This window comes from Penaeus monodon, chromosome 39 (assembly GCF_015228065.2).
Source record: "Penaeus monodon isolate SGIC_2016 chromosome 39, NSTDA_Pmon_1, whole genome shotgun sequence".
NCBI classification, from domain to species: domain Eukaryota; kingdom Metazoa; phylum Arthropoda; class Malacostraca; order Decapoda; family Penaeidae; genus Penaeus; species Penaeus monodon.
The window spans coordinates 31,011,469-31,016,468 of NC_051424.1; the positions used below are offsets into that span (position 1 = coordinate 31,011,469).

The window sequence follows — 5,000 nt, forward strand, 5'->3', positions numbered from 1 at the left end:
ATAGTAAGATAAGTGTTCGTGGTAAAAAAAAAATTAATTATTGATATTTAGGTAATATGATAATGATAGTAATTATAATAATGACAATGAAATAAAATAACAATAGTAATTAATAAATGACGATCATAAGAACAATGATATCAATGATAATGCCAATAAACAATGGTAATTATAACGAATATAACCCTAAAGGTAATAATCACAGTACTATTAATGATAATAGTAATGATCATCTATACATATTTCTGATCAGCTTTATAAAATGTTGATATTCAGTGACAATTTGTCTTGATCAAATCAGCGAGACTGTTTTTTATTTTATTAATATTAATGACAATATTACGGGTCATAAAAGTAGTTAGGACAATACTTATAATACAAATCACAGGTTTACTGATAATGATATTGATAACAATGTTGATAGTAACAAGGACATGATAATAATAACAGTGATACTACTAACAAGGAAATTAATATTTGCATTACTGCTATTACAACCACCAAAACCCACATAATTAGATAAATATTAATACCATCTGGTAATAAAAATCCAAAATGATAACAATATGAATTAAAAAAAGATAAAACGCTTGAATAAATAAAACAAAATAAAAATTAAATTAAACCCAAAAATGATAACACACATGAATAAAGAAACGAAATGAAATAAAGGTAAACCCAGAAAATTATAACACATATGAATAAATAAAACGAAAAAAATACACACACACATACACACACACACACAGACACACACACACCCACACACCCACACACACACACACAATATATATATATATATATATATATATATATATATATATATATATATATATATATAACACATGAATAAATAAAACGAAATAAAAATAAAATTAAACCAAAATCTGATAAAACACATAAATAAATAAAAAAAACGACATTAACACATTACAATATATATAATAATAATAATAATAATAATAATAATAATAATAATAATGATAATAATAATAATAATAATAATAATAATAATAATAATAATATAATAATAATAATATATTACAAAAAAAAGAGAAAAAAAAGACATTTCGATATTATACAAAGAGAACTATGACGATGGGAAAAAATAACAGCATAGCAGATCTAGCGACACCCGGCAGCTTACCTCAAGGGAAGGGCCCGTAGCAGATGTTTGAACAGTTCATTTCTTGGTTTCCTTCGCTAAACTTACGTTCTTGCGCTTTCGTGAACAGATACGAGATCATAAGTGGTTTAAAGGGGTTTATTTATTTTCTTCGTTTGGGTGTGATAAGTGTGTTTGTGCTGTGGTTACGTGATTTTATATATGTATTTAAAGATGTTCATGTTGTAGACGTGTGTATTGGTAGTAATGTTACGTAAGTTATTATCATATGTACTAACATTTAAGCATTTTTCTATAGTATGAAATTAAAATAACAGTAGAAAAAAAGAAAAACGTTTTTAATTAATCATTAAGTATATACATACGCGTGTATTCCTCGAAATAAAAAGATTACTTGACGAAAAAAAAAAAAAAAAAAAATGTCTTTTTCACCGTAAGTCCGGGTTTAATAGTAAAATTACACTGAACATTGAACCACCTTCTTACCAAACCTTCGCTCTTCTCTCCTTTCCCTTTTGTCTTTATTTTGCGATTTTCTCTTATATTTCTCTTTATCCTCTCTTTCCTCTCTCTCTCTCTATCTATCTATCTATCTTTATCCTTCTCCCACATTTTTTTTTTCTATTTTTGTCCTTTTTATTTTGCATTTACGTCTTCCACGTCTTGTTATTAGTTACGTTATTGCATTATTTCTCTTCCACTGTTACTCATTCTCCCCTTCGCCTCCCATTTATCACTTCACGCTTGCTTCTCTACTCCCGTTATTATTCCTTAAGACCGAAGATATACATAGTCGTGTGTGGGCGGAGAATAGCGCTTCGGAAACCACAATGATGCAGCATTCGAGCAGTTTACCGGTATGTATAATTTTTGTTGTGGTATATAGACATTATCTCTGTCTCTCTGTCTCCCCTTCCATTCGTTATAACCTACCTATCCTTTCTTTAAAAATAAATGAATAAGTAAAAAGTGTAGAGAGCAGTGGAGTTCACAAGTAATTGCTGGCGAGTCGAGCTTCCGTTAAGCGATCAGGTAACCCGTTAGCTGTTTGTTCGTTGACGTTGAAAGGAGTAACAGGCAGGGAGGAGGGATGGGAAGGGGGTGATAAATAGTGGTTGGAGGGGGAGGTGAAGTACAGCACGCACTTGCACGTACACACGCACAGAAGCTCACACGCACACGCACATACACATAATATACACATATCTAGCACATACACATACACATACACATACACACACACACACACACACACACACAAACAAACAAACAAACAAACACTCACACACAAGCGCACACACACACGAACACACACAAGCGCACAAGCACACACAAATAAACACGCACAATACGTACTTGTAAGTATAGTTTTTTTTTGTCATCACCATCGCTATCATCATCACCATCACCGTCACCATCACCATCGCTAGTGAACATCAGCAAGTTTCCGAAGTGAAAAAAAAGAACTTCACGGTCCAGAAGATAGGACTAAGCAATGTTTTATGACAATTTCTTCCCGTTATGATGACTACGCAGAATATTAAGTTGGCTGGTGTGGATGGGGATGCTTTTAACGTCACATATGAAGGAGATTTCGAGATAAAACGGGGAAAAAAAATATATAGGTAGGGTAAAAATGTATTGTAAGATGCTTATGAGGTAATGAGTGAGAAATGAGTAAGTGAATGTTGAGGAAAATTAAAAGAAAAAATCATGAAATAAATATTTGTTGTCAGTAGTGGGTGTATCTCATTATTTTTTTGTTTTTTTTTCTAATATACCCAAAAAATCTTTTTTTCAGGGGCAATATAAATAGATGGATAAATAATTGAAAAAAAAAAAAAACAAGGATGAAATATAATGAATAGATGATTAACAACATATTTTTTCTCCATAACCTCAAAAATTCAGATTTTTCTCGACCTCCCCCTCAAAAAAAAAAATAAAAATAAAAAAAAAAAAAAATAAATAAATAAATAGATAAATAAATAAATGATAAAAGAATAAGATGAACAAAAGAATAACGTTACTCGTCGAATAATAAAACCTTAATCCCATATATATGTTCAATACCGTTTTAATCCGTTGCGTTATTGTGGCGAGATATATTTAGTATTTCCTGTTGGCTGTGAACCGACCTCTGCTTCACTCACCAAGAGAAAATTGAAGTTCTAACTTCTGTTTTTGAAATGTTGATAAGTAATGTAGATGAGATTCATATTGTAAAAGTATATAGTATCTGTTTTAAAGTTTATGTTAATGAGATTCATATTGTAAAATTATATACTATCTGTTTTAAAGTTTATAGTATATGTTGGTGAGATTCATATTGTAAAAGTATATCGTAATACCACAATTCATGTAAAATTAAAATTTAAATTGTAAAACCAAGATTCATACCGTAAATTTAAGTTTCGTTACATAGAATTAAGTTTCATATTATAAAGTTAAAGTAAGATCAAGATTCCTAATGTAAATTCAAGATTTATAACGTTAGATTATTATTTTTTAATTATAAAATCAAGATTCTTAATAAGATTAACGCTGATATTGTAAAGTCAATTTTCATATTGTAAAATTACTATATATTTTTTAAAATTATCTTACTGTTGATTCACATAATGTATTTTGCCATAACCTATTTACATCAATATTTTCGACAAGTGAGAAACGTATGGAAGTCGATTAAGAAAAAAGAGACAGAAAAACAAAAGAAAAGAAAGACAAAAACAAAATAAAAACACCTTTGAAACACTTTGAAAAGACAAAAAACAAAAACAAAAAAATAAAAAACACAAAAAACAAAACAAAAACACCTATAAAAACACTAAAAAGACAAATACCTTAAAAAACACACACAAAAAAAAAACACTTAAAAATTCACTAAAACATAAAAACACCTTTAAAAACACAGAAAAGACAAAAACAAAACAAAAACATTGTTATTACTATTACCATTGTCAAATTAATGCTATTAACATTATTGTTAATATATCATCATAATCATCAATCATCAATCATCACCATCATCCTCATCATCACCATCATCATCATCAATCATCATAATCATCAATCATCAACCATCATCACCATCATCATCATCAATCATCATAATCATCAATCATCAACCATCACCATCATCATCATCATCATCATTGGGACATTGGGACAGGAATCGAACTCGCGCGCTGATGACCGACTCTCAATTAATAATAATAACAATGGTAATAATAATTGGCCACCATGGTGCAGCGGAGACCATGAGGGTTATCACCATAATGATAATGATAATGATGATGATGACGATGGATTCAAAAGACCGATGATTTCTATACAATAGTTATTTTATGTTTATATTCAGATGTACAGGCCGCGGTGGCCGAGTGGTTAGAGCATCGGACTCAAGACTGTCACGACGGCAATCTGAGTTCGAGGGTTCGAGTTACCGGCCGGCGCGTTGTTCCCTTGGGCAAGGAACTTCACCTCGATTGCCTACCTGGGCACTGGGTGGGTAGGCCAGCCCAAGTCAGTGCCGGTCCCAGGACCGGGTAAATAGAGATGGTGACTCGATAAAAACACCGGGCGAAAGGCAAACGGCAAACCACCGCTCTAAATTGCCAAGAAAATCATGGAAAATCCATGATCGCCAACGTCCTTGTAAGACAGGGCACTTGAAAAAAAAAAAAAAAAAAAAAAAAAAAAATCAGATGTACTGCTTTGTTCCTCTGGGAAAGCTAGTGAGTGGTAGAGTGGTTTGTATTTGTTTTGGTATCTGCAGTTGTAGTGTATAGTGCCAGCAAAAATATATATATATATTGGTAATAGTGAGGATGATAATAATACATAATGGTGATGGTAATGAGAGTAATGAGGA

At 31.0% G+C, this 5,000-nt stretch overlaps 1 protein-coding gene across 1 annotated transcript in view; it reads left to right on the top strand.

The window, feature by feature from the left end:
- The first annotated feature begins 1,036 nt into the window (after positions 1-1,036).
- LOC119597586 (alpha-(1,3)-fucosyltransferase C-like) overlaps positions 1,037-5,000 on the top strand; it is a 15,002-nt gene continuing 11,038 nt past the window's right edge. Inside the window, exon 1 of the transcript XR_005230847.1 lies at positions 1,037-1,983. The gene's annotated coding sequence lies outside the window, so the exon portion shown is untranslated. The remainder of the gene's footprint in view (positions 1,984-5,000) is intronic.